The following is an 18,796-nucleotide window of genomic DNA, read 5'->3' as shown; positions in this document are numbered from 1 at the left end:
CCGCAGCAAGATCCAAGTTTTTATACTTTTTGGATTCATCTGATGGCTGTTTAATGTGTGTTTGTCTCTAGTACAGACTTTGGCGCTTGCATAGGAAAGATAAAACAAAGAATGCCTAAATGGTTCCACTGATTTCACTTGTTAGCTAAGCCATCCCTAACAGTAGGCTTCGAGGGTGTGTGTGTGGGGGTATGTGTGGGGGTGTAATGTTCTCTGACCCTAGTTACAGAGAGGGCAACTGCATGGCAAACTGTGGAGAGGTTGAAAAACACAGCTTTTCCAGGGGCTCCCCTGGTTTGACGCCCTGCCAGCTTTTCAGCCGCTTTCTCACAGACACACGGGCTGGGGGAACACGAGAGCGGAGCAGCAAGAAAACAGAAGGCCCAGGATTTAATAGCCTCAAGTGAATCTATTGGAGAAGGGAGCTACTCATAGTCTTAGAAACACAAGTCCTACTGGGTCTGAAGGCCTCATTCACTCACAATGTGCCCTTCACATTGAACCGAATATTTAGAAAGGAGATCATCACTGCTGGCACACTCCTTTAATCACTAAATTTAATTTTCCACAAAATTTATCAATGTGCGTTGGTAAAAAAAAATTAACTTCTCACTGGAACTTGAAGAATGATATATAAAGTGGTAGAATACAATATATGCCTCTGGTTACGATCCCGGCTAAAGAGAATTTTGTCAGGTCAGAAGAAAATAGCAGTGATTCCACTATTTCCAGTAAGACATCAGAGAACTAGAAGTCCTGCTTTGATACAGACACCAACCACATGGAACACATCATTCAGTTTCCATATGCATGAGAAATATATGCTTAAAATCCATTTGCAGAAGATAATAAAAAAAAAAAAGTAATTTAAAAAAGTATTTCAAACAAAATTTATGCTTAAAGTTAATATATACACATACTGTATACATAAAATGTATTCTGTATAATTTCTGCAGTAGAGACTTGGCTGGATCCTTCCTTTGGCGCTCACATACAAGTTGAGGGTGCTCTCTATCTTCTAAAGATTATAACCTGTATAACTTACTTACTATTTCTATGACTATTTTTAAAGTAAAGAACTTTAAACAAATATCTGAAGGACAGGAAATGCTAATCCTCGAATCATTAAACCACGGTGTGTTCTCATTTTACTCAGTCTATAACTGCTTGAACTCTTAATAGCTTAATTCTGCTGTCCGTAATACAAGGAGACAAAGCAGCAGTTTCTTTTCAAATTCAGGATTAAGGGATACCGTTATTAAATATATTAAATTAAAATTAAAAAAAAACACTTATGATCTTATCTATTCTATTAGTTTCCAATGAAGATGAAGATGAGTCTGAAGACCCACAATGAAAGATGCAGCAAGGGTTCCCATTTGGCCAGACTGTTGGGGTTAATGGCATTTCTAAGACAGTGTAGCGGGATTCACTAAGTAATCTACCATCAGCATGTTATATTGACTGCCCATTAGCAGCAAAGTGTGTTCCTGAGCACATATTACCCACAGTGGATAAATGCCTCTCTACATTCCATCAAGGAAGCTACAGCCATTTCAAACATGCAGCTGCCCCACATGTATTATGGCACCTCTGACACCACTAGAAGTATACCAGTGGAAGCAGAGGGTCTCTAGGATGTTGCATTCTGCTATAAAAATACATACAGCTAACATTTTCAGCTGGCCCACACCAAATCCACTGGCCGGCCACCCATGTGTCTAAATGATGTCCTCAACTAGACAATAAAACACCAGTTCAGGTACAATTATTTTTGCCCTAAGCTGACTATTATTAGCCACGTTTATTACAAACAATGTACAGAAATCCATTTTTCCGCTGCAATAAAACTTCATTCCATAATTTTGTCACATTCACTCTAAAAATATCAAAACATTCAGAAAAAAATGTTCATGCTTGGTTTTAAAACCATGTTTTTTACATCAGAATAAACTAAACTAAAACACAGGAGAGTTGTACTGGGAATAAATTCAGCTGCATTGAATTTTACCCTTTGCAAAGATCCAAAGGGTGAATTTAGGGCCCTTTTATCTAAAATCGGAAGAGCTCTTGCAGCTACGTGATCCATGCAAATCAAGCAAGCCATGCTTTCCCATCCTCAGGCCCCAGTGGACACTGGGGCTCATGGTGTAACTGTGGCTTCATTTAGCATGCAAAGCAACCAGCGGAACGCCCACAACCCATGAATCATGCCAAATCAGTTTGCTCACTAATGTCAGTAATTGCTATGAGAAGGCGTGAAGAATTTGACATCAATAAAAAATGGATGCTCAATATATCATTGGGGGCAAATGGAAAAGCTTCTCAAACAAGAACATGAGCTTAATCACCTGCAGGATGACACTGAAATACAAGATCACTCATTAGAAACGGATTTTTATGGGCAATGTAAATGTGAAATGCTTGTTTGCTCTGTTTTAGTGCCATTTTCCTCAGTTTTTCCTGAAATTTAATAATGCATTTACAAAATCTTTGTGTACCTGTACGTAGCTAAAAGCTTTGAACGCAGAGACTGTGTCTTTTTACGGCACGCACTCCTGTCCGATATTGGCTCTGTGACAGGCAGTATCCTGCCAAGTATCACACAAGAGAGGTGTGACTCTCTCAGTGATGTCAACCACTAACTGCATTAATGCAATGACCAGGTAAGATAGCCTATCACTCTACGGCAAAATTACGTCAGTTATGTTCCACCCCTAAGGAACAGCCAGCAGCAATCATTGGATGACATGTCCTGTACTCAAACCACAGTCTGGGCTGCACTCTCACAACTAGCACCTAGATGCTCACTCTTATGTGGCCACTAAGCCAATAAGCACTTATTCGTTAATGTTCGTATAAGTAGTGACGTTAACATAACTATTGCCACTAATTACTATAAGTACAGGCAATCGAGTCATGTACATCATGTCCAAGCAGTTAGACTGACAACATACAGTATGAATCACTGAAAACCCCCAAGACCTGGTGTGATCTAAAGTGATGACATACAAAAAGCAAAGCTTGTTTTTGAGTCATCTCATGGGACCGTAAGTGTAGGTCGGATTATGTGTCCTATGAAGAAAATGTGTTTGTTGCACTGCTTTTCTGCAAAAACCTTAGAGGGTTTCTATAAGCCCCATGTCACGCAGTGGCCCTGTCAGCTTATGGCGCGCTATAGGAATGGTGCATCATACGTGAATAACATGTACTGAAAGCCCTAACAGCAATTTGCGGTTCATCTGCCATGGCAGTCACGGTTGTCAAAATACAGACCCTGACACAAGCTGCCATTGTCTGATTTCAAGTGAAAAGGAAAGGGCTGACCATACAGACCATACAAAACTTTTCACATTTTACTGAAAAAAAAACTTGTGCAGTCTCTTGTGAGCAACTCAGGCATAATTAAAAATTGTTAGCTAAATTCAATTTGCTGTTGAAAATCTCAAACCATAGTCATTTTGGCATATTTATCAAATTTGTCACCCGTTTCGTTCCTTTACAGGAAAGAAGGGGGATTTACCAGATGAAACAATGTTTCTCTTGCAAGCTTTGCAAAACACCAAAAAGAAGTAAATACGGAAAAATGCACATAAGAAAAAAAAAGATCAGATGACTAAAACAACTAAATGGAGGAATAAATAAGTGATTCTAAATACAAAAATAGAAATGATCTGTTGGTTCAACAAATATTAAACAATGGGAGAAATGTCTTGAAATTTAATCTGGAGCAAACTAACTAATCAATGCAGAAGAAAACTAGTGAATAAAAATAATTATGTTTCTAATGTCACAGCTGAATGCAATATTAACATATAGAGATACCAGTGCCAATACAGTTGTATGGACTCCACTGATAATAGCTTCACAGAAATCTTGATTTTGAATTAAAGTACATTCTTATTTGTTTAGCACAAGCAATTTCACTGAATTCGTACCTTAAGCTGAAAACTGGATTTTGCTGACAAAGATAATACCACTTCAGAAACGCTCCAGTATCACAATAACAGAGTAGCTTTAAAGCGTATGAGGAAAGTCAACATGAAACAATCCAACAGTATATTCTGTTGTGGTGTAGTGGCCGCAAAGTGCTTGGCTGGGTCCTGCTCTCTGGCAGGTCTGGGGTTCGAGTCCCGCTTAGGGTGCCTTGGAGTGGACTGGCGTCCCATCCTGGGTGTGTCCCCTACCCCCCTGTTTTGCTGGCTTAGGCTTCGGTTCACCGTGACCCAGCTCGGGAGAAGGGGTTTTGGACAGTGCGTGTGTATGCATGTAAGAAGTGGCACGTATCTAAGGCATTATATCCAACTAATGGAAAATAATCAGTACAAACTAAAGGACCTAAAGTTTGTGTAAACAACGCAATAGAAATAATAGAATTTCGCAGCTTTATTACGTCAAACGGTTACACTGGCTAAGGAGCAGGAAGGAGTTTCTCCCCTACCAACTGGGAGCTCATGGGGATGGTCGAGGAGAAAAGGAGACGAAAGGGAGAATTAAAACCAGATTTTATTGGGTCTGCGGCAAACCCCGCAGGGTGACTTCTGTGGACCGACCGTGTTCTGGTGTCTCCTCAGCACAAATGGGCTCGCCCTACTGCGGCTCACTATAATCATAGTGCCGAGCTAAGCAAAGAGAAAGCTCCGGAAACAGTGCGAGCCCAGCAGTGGCCCATTCAGGAAAGAGGAGTACAGCCTGGGTCCTAAAAGCTCAGATTACAGGCCACATAATGGGAGGCCTGTATCAGCAGGGCGTGCAGTGTGGACATTATGCTAAAGTCTGTGTTTTCGTGACTGTTAGTGTAACAAATGCTAGCACAGCTGGTTTTCTCCAACCGAACATGGACACATTAGAATGTGTAACATTGTGCCTGAGCAGGATGGTCTGGGTGGAACAGACGCTGTTTTATTTAGGCCGATGGGGGTATCTAGTACGGGGGAGGGGTAACATACGAGCGGTTTTCTGAGACTGCGAAGAGCTTGTGAGTCAGCCTGAATGGTCGAGAACCTGTGCAGGACCGTGATATTATGACAGAGCAAAAGTGATGGAGCACAGAGAAGCAGAGAAGGTGGTGGCTGGTACACCCAGAGCTCTGTCTGACCCCCCTGTCTGCACTGTCCATCTGGATTACATTTATTGTGCCTTTTCATGTATTGCAACTTTCTTTTCTGTGTAAGGAACCTGATTTTATGAAAGGTGCTTTCAATTTTTCCTGTAGCTCTGCTAGAGAGGCAAGAAAGGGATTCAGAGCAAAACATTTTGTTTGATACGCACACAGTAGTGCAGAAATCCGTAGTGCTGTTTAATAAAACACTGCCCTGATATGCTGATACTGTAAGTCACCTTGGATAAATCTGTCTTTCAAGCAAAAGATAATAATAATATCCATTATAGTTGCACAGGTTTATGCACATATACACATTTTGGAAGCAAAACATAAGGTCATACACAAGTGCTTTCATACAAAAACATTACAATAGTTAATTGGTTTTCAAGCAATTAACAGAAATTTAAAATTAATTAAAATCAGCCACGTGCTGGTGTTCTCAGAAAATTAAGCTTCCAAGAAATGTCAGACAGAAGACGATACATTTGCGTGCCTTTTTTAGACAAAAAATGACTTATGGATGCTTGTACATTCCACACCTAGCGGTGATGGATCGGACTGACCAAAAAATGCAGGGTTTTTTCAGACCCTCGGTACGCTGTCCTACTAGGGTTGTTGGAGCCAGTCTTTTTTAGTGCACGTCTGGGCACAGAGGAGAGACAGATTACACCCCTGGTGGTACAGTTATCCCACTATCTAAAAATGGCAATAGAGAACATACTGTACTGAGTGTCACTGTTGGATCATCGCATAATTAGCTTGTGGGGGAAATAGGAAACCCAGGATTCAAACATCCTACCAGAGAGTGTACATAAAACAGCCTCATCAGCTGAGGCATAATGAGAGGACCGTACGTGTAACATCTTTGTGGCCCTTTGTAAGACCTAAGTCCGTGTTGACTCCTTACCATGTGTCACTACTGTCTTGGCATCAGTAGGGGCCCAGTTACACCCAAAGTCCCCTTCTAAGAGGGTCTCTCCTTTCCCTCTGCAGGCCGCAACTGTGCTGATATTTTTTAGAAAGCTGCCATTATGTATCACGATATTTAAAAAAAGAGAAGACAAAATTCCTTCTTTTTCAGGCTCTCTGCCCATCGTATAAAGTCAACATGTTGCTATATTAGTATAAGACAACTGATGCATTCTTCTTTTACCGTCAGCCTTTTTTGCTTTCTCAGGAGGGAAACGGGCCCATGATTGCCATTTAGCTTAGTATCCATATAGAAATAAGCCTAGAAATGTGCTAGGCATCCTGACTTTCCTCCATGCAGTAACAGAGCTGCTTTATAATGTTCCTCAAATTTTACATTTGAGTTTTAAATCTAAATACATTCCACTGGCACCCAGTGGAATCCATTTGGCTGTCTTGTGGTATTTCTGGAATTCAGTGGACTTCAGCTTTTGAGCTGACCTGATAAAAAGAGAGGCCTTAATATAGGTGAAGGAAAGGTGTGATGATTCATATTTTCATAATTCATGGATCTGAGGCTGTGCAGTAATAGATATGTATCATTTACATGGATCCAGATGGATTTGTCCTGCTCCCAGACTGTATAGAATCCGCTTACACGTCCCAAATGTCCACTCACGCCTCACACATGTGCTCATTTACACACAGTTCAGCCAGCAAGGTATTGTCCCTCATCATTTTATTCAGAATCTGTCTATAAACACTAAACCCAAAGGTTAGCTACAAAAACTAAAAGCATATATTCTCGACAATAAATCACAGACAAGTACAATTATTTTCTTTACACAGTTGATATACTTTGGATTTATATAATAATTTTCTCTGTTCGTTACACCACTTGCAGAACCCCCTGCCCCAGACTTCAGAGATGCATTACTCTGAGATGTTCTTCAAAGCTGATTGCCTACTTTAAGAACTCCAGGCCAAATGGCACCTATTAGAGAAGCAGCACATCTCTCTCTGCTGGCAGAGATAAACCTGCTGCTTGCTTACCAACATATGCTAGCACTCTGTAATAATATATTGGGAAACAACATACCCAGTGTGATTTTTGTTCAGTTTATAAGCAATGTTTGTTGCAGCTGGAGTTTTGTAAGAGAAATTAACTAAAAGGTGCTTTGCTATGAAACTGAAGAGAACTACATGAATGCAGGGACTTTTTATCAAACTGAAAGCATACTCTTCAATGGAAGGTTCTTGGGCTCACCACCTCAGTATTTTTCAGACTTTCAGACCAGCTAGTTTTTATATTTGGCAACGGTGATTAAGTATGGTGAGAGTCAGCTTGATGGCATTAAAGCCTCATTCAATCAGGTCAAACAAGAACTGAAAACGCTGTACATATCAGCACAGTGTAACTCAATGTTGGCTCAAAATCATCCACAATAATCACATTCCTTTTCAGTCAAGGGATTAATTATTGATCAAGCAATGTTCCCCTTCTTCAGTGCATTATTTATCGTATTCATTGTAAACACTTTCATTATTCATCCTAAAAACTGGTTGCATACTGGTTGGAGCTGTCTCCTTTGGACCCAGAGGTTGCAGGTTTGACTGCAATCTCTAGTTGTAATACCCTTGAGCAAGGTATTTACCCTAAAACTCCTCCATCAAAATTACCCAGCTGTATAAATGGGTGAATAATTGTAGGTACCTGAACATTGTGAGTGACTTTGGAGAAAAGCATGACCTAAATGAATGAATACAAACTTCCATATCTCTTATAACCAGTTATCTTGAACTGTGGGAACAGTGAAAAAATACTGTGTTTCTGGAAGCATTTTCATGACTTAAAAGGCTTATTAAAAAAACAATTCCATGCTAAAATTGCACTGCCTCTAGAATGATTTTTCTATTTCAAAAAATAGAAAAGATCACAAAATTCTGATGCAACACACGACTGTCTAAACAGTGTCTTTTTACAGTAATACCATAAAAAGGCAAAGACTTGAAAAATATGTGCTAAAACAGTATTGGTTTATGGTCTGGGCCAACCTCTACTTTTGCATTGTCTGTTTTTTCCTTTTTTTGAAAATTCATTCCAACCAAGGAGTTACTGGCAGCTTCAGATATTTGTGACAGGGGAGCACTGAGGTGTTCTGCTCATCTGCAGGACGCTACTTGGAAAACGCTACTTGGACAAGTAACAGACACCTGTAAATGCTGACACTGGAAAGCCCACTCAGTTGTATTATCTAAGCTGCTTTTTAACAGAAGAAAACACTAAAATAGCTGCTTCATCCTGGGATGGGTATCCTAGTCACTAAAAGTGGGGAGCAGAATAGCAGCACAACAGATGAGCAGAGAATGGCATTTTCAGACTCAGTGAAGAGAAAGCAGCAGAGAACTAGGGTGAGTCATCAAGCACTGAGCAAAGAAAAAATCTTTTCATCCTCATGTATCCAAAGGAAGACACATAACAGAATGAATGCCTCATCTCTTCCAAAGACGCAGGTGTTAGTTTTTAATATTTCAAACAGAATTTTGATTTCAATGTACATATATTTCAGATTTGTCTAAAAATCTTCAATTTTCTAAATAAAAGTTTAGAGACTATTACAGGTAGTAGTACAAATATTGCATCTAATGCATTTTGTATTTAATGAAAATCATTTCTCAATATTTAACCATGCAAGGAAAAGACTGGGTAATTTAAGCACAAAACTAAGCTTTCAGAACTATAATTTTATAGGACTAGCAGTGCATGTTCATTAATATTGTTGTTGGTTGGTTGCTTTATATAGGAAGTCCCTTTTTGTATTTCATCATCGACAGATTTACATTTACATTTAAATGTATTCATTTAGCAGATGCTTTTATCCACAGTGATGTACAACTCAACGAAAACAAAAGTGGATTTTACAAAACAGAGACAGGCGTGTAATTCTTGAAGTACAATCAGATTGTCTGTTGTCAGTGTTTAAACTAGTATACATTACATTGGTAGCTGCATGTAGATTTGGTAGAGAGTGCAAAATTTTAAAATGGTGACATCAGCAGTAGTATTACATGAATACCAGCATATACATTTGATAGGAAATACAAAGGTATTGATCACATATTACATAATGTAAATTTATGGAGTAGATAGTAGATCTGGAAAAAAGTAAGTCCAAATGCTGAGAAGGATTCAGCAGTTCTAAGTGAGAAAGAAAGATCATTCCAGTGCACAGAAGCCAGATCTAACACCTTTAGGCTTTGCTTTTTAGACCTCTTTACATGGGATCATAGCAGTCTGGTCAAGGTGTAGCGAATAATTAGGTCTTGTTGGTATCGGTTAGCAGATTCATCATTGGTTTCATAGGTCATAATCAGAGTCTTGAGTTTGATACGGACAGCTACAGGCAGCCAACCGAGAGATGTGAGGAGGAGAGTTACGTGGGAACACTTTGGTAGGTCAAACACAACTCGTGCAAGAGCATTCTGAACCAACTGGAGAGGTCTGATGCCCGAGGCTGGAAAACCAGACAGAAGAGAGTTGTAGTAGGCCAGGTGGATATCCCAAGGCCTGGACCAGAATTTGGGTAGAGTTTGTTGTGAGATAAGGCCAGATTCTGCAGATGCTATGCAGTACCTACAAAACCAGATTATACATTCAATGTGTTGAGAGAAGGACAGGCTTTAGTCAATCATTACTCTAAGATCTTTAACTGATGAAGCAGGTTAAACGCAAGACTTCTGCATGTAACTACAAAAATTATCGAAGGTAAATATTTGACACTGAGTTACTGACAGTCTGCAACTGTACATTTATTGCAGAAAAATGTGCATCTTTTGAACTGACAGTGTCTGCTTTTTGTGGTTTACTTGTGTGCAGTTCCTGGACATAAGATTATTTTAGACCATTTTTATCATCTGAGAAGGCGCTTGAAATACCTTGACAGTATTGGCTACCTCTGCAGTACAGGCAGAAGTGCTTGTCAACTGTGTCCTCAGACCTGGTTGTCCCTGTTCTCCCCCATGGGATTGCTCTGCAGAGCACAGTACACACCCACAGCAGAAAAAAACCTTTGCAGCTTGACTGGATTCCTTAAGATGATCAGGTTGAATTGCCACATTCCCCACAGGAAGACAGTAACCATGCATTCACAGCTGCCACATCACTGTGCATTGTCTGACAAATAGCAAAACAACAACAATGAGAATTTTTCTCCTTTATTTGGTTACTGTTAGAAGTGTTTCACCTGCCTTTATGTGAGCCACTAGTAAACAAAATCCACAGTTATACTATTATCTACATGTACTAAAAAAAGGGGCAATTCTAACTCACAGACAAATCTCAGTGAAATCTCAGCCATCCCTTAATTTTCTCTTTCTCATTTTTGAGGAGTACACTAAAGCATGATTGCTACTGCACTTTGTAAATGTATTCTCTTCACCTGCATCTAAAATGACTTTGCACTTGAACCAGATAAGTTATACAAAAAAGGTTGGTTGGAATCTACGGATGGATGAATGGACAAACAGGCCAATAAAAACCTTTTGAACTGCCTGGTCTAGTTACATATGAGCCCTCTCAGGTCTCGGTTCTGCAAACGACAGTGTTTAGCACATAGTCACAAAGTCATTCGCACATATACCACCAGCACTGCAGTGAAACTGTGCTTTTTGTATGTGTTGCTTCCACATCAGCCATCGGTGCGGATGCAGCGCCATAATGAGCAAGAGGTTCGTTTCCCTGAAGCAGTGAAGGGAAAGCCGGCTGAGAAGCACAGTTATTCTCGGATGCACTCCTGCTCCACGGGCCTGTTTACTCGCCGCTTGCTAAACCTGGCAGGCTGCTTTGCTGACGTAGCGGCAGCCCTGGGCAGCCGCCAGCTGCAGAGCTAAATCACACGCACTCTTAATGAAAAAAGCCTCCAGCACAAGTCCCAATGCTGCGGCTCTAAACCTGCACAGCAACACATGCACACACAAGCAGAAGGACACATATTAAAAAAACACACCATATGTACAGAGCCTAGACCAACACATGCACACAGATGGACAAATATTAAAACACACACACACACACACACACACACACACACACACACACACACACCACATGGGCAGAGCCTAGACCAACACTTCAAAACCACATAGATGAACACATGACACATGAGTAACACACAAACACCCATGTTGATACATGAGGAAAAACAAACTTACAGCCTAGAACAACTTTCTCTTGTTATTTACCTGGCAGAGAGCCAAAAAAATTGCCAGACCCAGAAGACATTTTGAAAATAATTTTGAGAAACATTTTAAGAAGGAGACCAAAGCTTTATTCTAGACATAAATTTGTACTCAGGACTCTTAAAATCTGAACTTTCCATTATTTGATGAGACTTTCATATTTGAAAATTATTAATTATTTTTAATTTTCCATAGTGTACAGAGATATAACCTGGGATACAACATAATCATATATCAAATATGCAAGGTGCTAAGTATTAAGGCAAAAACTGAAACAGACATACAATACATTTTTCTCTCTGAAAATGTGACATTGTTGACTACATGTCACTTCCATAATCTTCTGGTTACGGTGTCATATGCAATGTAGCAAAAAAATTATAACAACCTTACCCCAAACTCCATCCAACCATCAGCCAGAATGTGAGAAAAAAAACTTGAAAACAAAAGAGAAGTGAGAACCAAGAAAGTTATAAACAGGGTGGTACAGCGGTGCAGCAGGAAGCATTGCCACCTCACAGCCCCTGGGCTGTTTTTGGCCTACGTTTGAATCCAGCTCACCTTGTGTGGAATTTACATGTTCTTCCTGTGTCTCAGTGAAGTTCCTCTGGGTGCTCTGGTTTCCTCCAAAAGTCCGAAGACATGTGCTTCAGGTTGATTAGTGACTCTAAATTCTGCGTAGTGTGTGTAGTTTGCCTGCAGTGAACTGATCTCCAGCCTGTCATGCTTAGCCTTGTGCTCCATGCCCCATGCTTCTGGGGTAGGCTCCAGACCCATAACCTGGGCAAGTGTGACAGTGAGAGAAAGAGTGAAAATTAGAAGCAGAGGTGTGTTTTAAAATGTGACAATATTATATTTTAATTGATCAAAAAGTGAAGTAGCTGTACATTTAATGTTTTGCTCTGATACAGGGTTGATGTAAGTTCTTGTAAACCATTCCAATACTTTAAAACCATATCAGGAACTAGAGGATATGCATTTGCTCTAACACCATAATGCTGAGCACATGACTTTGGCAAGGGTGGTGTGACCCAATATAGATCCTGAAAGCAGCTCAGCTTCCCCCGACACAGAAATCTATCAGAGGGCAGGACACATGGAGACCAGCAGTAGGGTGTCTGGACTGACATCTGCTCCTAAGTCCACCTCTTCTCAGCACCGATACTGGTACCTCTCCGAGGCCATTACACTTTGCAGGTTTCCTAGGAGTGATGTGGGACAAAAGGAATGCAGCAGGGAGGGTAATGCAGCATTGCTTCCCAAAAAAACATGCAGTTTGCTTGCCTGTTTTATCAGACCGTGATAATTTAACTGCATTTGAAAATTATGGCTTGTTTCATTCTGGCTGTACATAATCACCTTTAAAAAAGATCTTTGGAGCAGCTAAATGTAACATGAGGAGATATAAAAGATGAAAATAGAATGACATGATGCAAACACTCCATCTGGCTCATTAGCGGTGCCATTATTGTGCCTCAACTCATTTTTACTTAGCGCACTGCAGAGGACATTTTGCAAATTAATCCTCACAGCACAAGGAGGAACGCACTTATGGTGTTTGTTTTTTTTTTTTTTTGTGAACTACAATCTGTCAATCATTACCTTGCCTGTGACGCTGAAATTTCAGCCCAGCCGAGTTAATAGATCGTGCAAAATAAGCACAGGCAGCGCTTTAGACAATCTGACTGACAAAAGGCCTGTCAAAACGAACTGTCCGGTCATTTGAACTGGTTAAGTTTTTTACACTTTTAATTTTTGAATTGCAAAAAAGCTAATGGGCTGTACAGAGTTAAAGATGAAATAGCAGTTGGAAGATGCAGCTAGTACAGCTGAATTTAGGTGTGATACTTATTCAGCCTGCTTGGAGTTTGCATGTTCTGCCGGGTGCTTGCGTGGGATTCCTCCCACAGTCCGGAGACGTGTTTCAGGTAAATTGGTCACTCTGATTTGCCTTTAATGTGCAAATGTGTCGAAGAGTGTGTGCATAATCGCCCTAAAACGGACTGGTATCCTGTCCAGGGTTGTACCCTGCCTCAAGCCCTGTGTTTCCAGGATAGGCTCTGGGCTGCCCACGACCCTGCAGGAGGACAAGCAATTATCAACTTCATTATTTCAAAGTGTTTGCCATATTAAGGTTTTCAGATTTTTTAAATGATTTCAGAAACCACAGATTATTCAGACAGTTATAAATAATTTAGAATATATATATGGAATTATTATATAGGTTTTACAGTATGTTCAGATTTTTAATGGGTCTGGAAAGCTCAGAAAAGTATTGGAAAATGCTTTGATAGGCCATGAAAATAGAAAAAACAAAAAACCACTGTAACAAATGAGAAATTGTTAAATTCATACTGAAAACAAGCGCTATCTTTGTATTTCATGAGAAAGTTCACACGTAAACTTCAAATTCTACACACGGGTATTGGCCTGGGGAAATTTCGCTCTTCGGGGTCAAACTTCAGTCAAAATATATAGAAGAAAAAAGGAATGTCATGTGAGCATTAATCATAAGTTCAAAAGCCGAAGAAGAAACCTTAAAGAGGACAAAACTGTTTGGGGAAAAAAGGAAAAACAATTTAACACAGCTCATTTAGCCAAAATCACATCTAATCCTGTCATGGTCTTTCTAGTGGCTATAAGATACACAGTACTTGCTGCTAGTGTTTCTTTACTCTATCAAACATGCATTAGGCCTATAAAAACTGTAAAGGTGGGGAAATACCCATGTCAATTTACTCATGCCTCCAGTCGACTAACTGGTAAGACCGCAGTCCCTACCAGGAGTTTCTCGGTAAAGCAAAATCAACATTCAGTGACTCCTTCATGCCGATAATGGCAGACTGCAGCGCTATTGTTCTTTCACGGTTCTGAAGCACGATGTCCCAGGGCCTATTTTTGTAAATATGCAGCTCTTTCAGCTGATTCTTCAGCAAAGTTCTCTAATTTAATACTCCTCACATATATATATTTTTGACACAAGCATTAAAGCTGCAAATGTGTTACGTAATGTCACCAGAAAACAATATCTACTGTTCTGCTAATGTAATCTATCTCCCGAAATGAAAGAGACATATCATCAAAAACATTCGAAGGCCTGGTGGCTCAGCAAGAACTATATTTTGTTTTTTGACAATAGAGTACTTTATATTGCTTCAGTCTTTTATAACTTCACATCATAAAACAATATATAATACTACAATGCATCATTATAGCCATTAACAACAGTAATGGCAATAACTGGGGTAAATTAACTGCAGTAGCAAGCAGGAAATGAAGTACAATTTCACACTTAAAAGATGTCAACAAGTGAGTAGGATATTATCTAATTCTAGCAAAGATAAAGCGTCGTTATAGATAGTATAAACAAAAACTGCAGCGAGTGTGACAGGACCTCAGCCAAATCTAGCCTTGACACTTGTCTTTCCTTGGTGTAACTGTAAAGAAAAAAAAATGCTGATAGACAACTTTCTGAAAATTCATAGAGACTCAGATATGCCTTGTCATTTAATGCCTTGTTAAAATCATGTGTCGGCTTTAAAAGTGAATGTGTAATCCTTAGAGATCAAAGTGACAAGCTAGTTTTGTATTACTTGATGAATCTGCTGGACCATAAGTGAACCAAGTGCTAAACTTCAATTTCAGAGAAACAAGAATTTATGCTAAATAGAACTATAATCCATTACCCACTAGAATCAAATGTGTCTCCACGGTAGAAGAAAATGTGGCGTTGCAAGCCTAACTCTTTTGGAAAAGCATCTGCTCATACAATGTGGTCAAGTTTCCAGTCTACCGTAATTTTATCTACAGTATAATATTGTTATACATTTTATTAATTTCCCGTTAGCATCTCTGGATACAAACCAGCAAAATCATCTCTGGGGACCGAATTTAGATCCAGCTTTCCAGATCATAAATCATGATAGCAGCTTCTGATTTGTTATTTATTTGTGTTTTACTCTTTTAGTTAATTTTTGGATATTCAAAGGCAATTAATCAGCAAAACACATAAAATCATCAACGCTTAAAAATAGACAATGTGCAGTGTTCGTACTAGATTTACCTGTCCCTTACATGGTCCATTTGTAGAGCAAAGTGGAAAAAATAGCTGCTGGAATTTGACGATTGCCTGCTTGCGTCTCATGGAACAGCTGACTAGAATTCCATTGTTCATAATTAGACAGGAATTCTCCTGTTGTGAGTCACAGGGTGTTTCCCTATCTGCCTGGGGATGCCAACACTGGAGTTCTGATAACACAGGAGTTCCAGCACGCTCTCTAAGCTCAGAGAAACCAGTGTAAACAAAACCAGTATAAACTGGACTGTCAAGGTGAAAGCTGTTTTTAACCAGCATTTCCGTCTCCTATGATTAAACCGATTTTTAAAAACATCTTTATGAAAACCATTTTGGGGGGAGAAAATAATGGCCACGTATTTGTTTCACACCATGTCTGATATAACTGAGTAAAGTGCAAACCTACATTCGAAAATTTTCTTTTATTATTTAGGGACTGCATAAGAACAATAACAGTAATAAAGACGGATATGAGCAATACTTTATGTATTTGTTAATTATACAGTAAATATAACAAAACAGGGTGCTGTGGCGCAGCGGGTTTGGCTGGGTCCTGCTCTCTGGTGGGTCTGGGGTTCGAGTCCTGCTTGGGGTGCCTTGTGATGGAGTGGCATCCCGCCCTGGGTGTGTCCCCTCCAGCCTTACGCCCTGTGTTCGCTGTGACCCCACTTGGGACAAGCAGTTTCGGACAGTGTGTGTGTGTGCAACAAAACATGATTTCTTCTTCTATGTGTCTACATACAGTGTGGAGATTAAAATGAAGTGATTACCTGAAAAAATAAAGATGCCTTCTGGGGCATGTGATGGTCCACTTAAAGACAGTCAACAAGGACTCATCTTGCCAAACAAATGCAAGTAATTCATAGTATGAGAGGAGCACTAATGATTGTTTGAGTCTGGTAATGATGTGCACAATCTAAAATGGACAGATCAGTCACACTTACGTTGGGTCCTAGTTGCAGTTGAGCCATGCACGGAGCGTGTGTGTTTCTCAAGCTATCTTCAGTGCTCCTCTGTGAGCGTGATGATTAGGGTAGAAGTTGTGACATGCTTTCACTGGTCAATACAAACTACTGTCTTATCTCCCCAAAGCAGCAGCACGGAGATGAGAGACGAAATGGTGTTGCCGCCTTCCACTGCAAGACCAGTGGTTTGTGGCTGGAAGCTATGGGGAATCACCCACGATTAAATTACACAGCCTTGGAAGATCAAACACCACAGAAACTTTCAGGGAGGAGAGAGAGAAAAAAAAAGAGTTGCATGCCTTTAACTGGAGCTGCTGGACAGAAAGTCGCAACAGCAGCAAATGAAATCCATCAGTTTTACATTTCCCATACACGCGCTTTCAAAAGTGAAAAATGACTGCCTGAGAATACAGTTTAACTGTTGCATGATGACATTGTCATTCACAGTCCCCTCTGAGATCAGCGTAGTGGCCTTTCAGTTTCATAAGTGTTCTTGATTGTTATGGCCGGATCTATCGTTATTCTTCTCCGACACAACAAACTGAGATCCTAAAGGGGCCCAGGATGCACAGAAATATATGATGCCTCTACAAACCATAAACAAAGAAATGGATCTTCTAAGGCATTTTGAAGGAGAATATCCATCCTATGTGGGGGTGCGGTGGCGCAGTGGGTTGGACCGCAGTCCTGCTCTCCGGTGGGTCTGGGGTTTGAGTCCTGCTTGGGGTGCCTTGTGACGGACTGGCGTCCCGTCCTGGGTGTGTCCCCTTCCCCCTCCGGCCTTACGCCCTGTGTTGCTGGGTAGGCTCCGGTTTCCCGTGACCCCGTGAGGGACAAGCGGTTCTGAAAATGTGTGTGTGTGTGTGTGTGTGTGTGTGTGTGTGTGTGTGTGTGTGTGTGTGTGTGTGTGTGTGTATCCATCCTATGTACCGTATGGGGGGCGCGATGGCGCAGCGAGCTTGGTCGGGTCCTGCTCTCTGGCGGGTCTTGGGTTTGAGTCCCGCTTGGGGTGCCTTGCGACGGACTGGTGTCCCGTCCTGGGTGTGTCCCGTCCCCCTCCAGCCTTGTGCCCTATGTTGCCAGGTTAGGCTCTGGCTTGCTGCAACCCCACTTGGGACAAGTGGCTTCAGCCAATGGGCACGTGTGTACTGTACGGATGGTGCGGCGCGCTTGGTCAGGTCCCGCTCTCTGGCGGGTCTGGGATTCGAGTCCCGCCTGGGGTGCCTTGCAACTTACTGGTGTTCCGTCCTGGGTGTGTCCACTCCCCCCCTCCAGCCTTGTGCCCTGTGTTGCCGGGTTAGGCTCCGGTTTGTCACGACCCCGCTTGGGACAAGCGGTTTCAGTCAATGTGTGTGTGTACTGTATGTGTGTGTATTAGCTGAATAAATACTAACTAGGTTTCAATCCATCAGGTACAGCACAGGCTACAAATAGTGTAGGATAGGATAATAACAACAGTGAAATTAGACAAAGATGGCAGTGAGAATAACACTGTGGTAACACACACACTTGCTTGGAAACAGTTGCTACAAGGAAAGAGAAATACCTCTGAAATTGAAAGGAAATGCTTGAATTCATGTGTGAAGGATGAAAATTAAAATAATCTGCTAACAGCAGGTGAGCAAAAGCACTTATAAGGTAACAGCTGGTCAGCTAGGTATAGCTATAAATATAAGGCAATGGCTGGGTGTTACAGCTCAGATAAGGGAACAGTCAGTTGCCTAAATGTAAGATAACAGCTGGTCAGCAGTGTGTGTGGCTAATTAGAACTGTTTTCATTTTTCTTACGATATAAGATAATAGCTACATATAAGAGAACAGCAGCATAGCGTTAGCAACATTCAAGGTAACGCCAGATGATTGCACTTGTACTTGCACTTGTAAATTTTGTAAAAAAAATTTTTACTTGTTTTGTTTTAACCATTTTACAACCAGAAAATGAAGCTGTACAAGAGATAATATCTGAAGTTTGTTAGCCCAAAAGATGATGATGAAGATGTTAGCCCAAAAGATGATGATGAAGATAACAACAAGAAAATCATAAGAAATATCAAGCTGGAGGGTCTGTATATTCTTATATTCTGTTAGATGTTATGATCTAAGCGTTTGCCATATTAACAATATGATATATTGTTCTGGCACAATCCAGGTGATTCATAGATCTCACCTGCTGCACCCTGAGGAATACTTGCGTTTAAGCTTGATTTTCGAGTTCTTCGTGGGTTCATTTTTAGAAACATTCACTAAAATCACACTGGCCTACTTGTATTTGTAGGGTTTTGGACACACCCAAGAGCGATAGAAGGACACCCATTTCTTGCTTTTGTTGTCACAGAACCAGGAATGTGTGTGTGTGTGTGTGTGTGTATGCGCGCGCATACGTAGTGCTAACAGTACCTTATGCACACGAGGAAGAAATGCTTCATGCTCTCGCTCTGACCTGTGCACAGGGCTTCTGCAGACCTCTTCTTGGATTCCAAACTCATATTTTAAGGTTCGACTTGA

This window comes from Scleropages formosus, chromosome 20, assembly GCF_900964775.1.
Source record: "Scleropages formosus chromosome 20, fSclFor1.1, whole genome shotgun sequence".
In the NCBI taxonomy this organism is placed as follows: Eukaryota; Metazoa; Chordata; class Actinopteri; order Osteoglossiformes; family Osteoglossidae; genus Scleropages; species Scleropages formosus.
Note: the sequence above shows the minus strand (reverse complement) of the source record.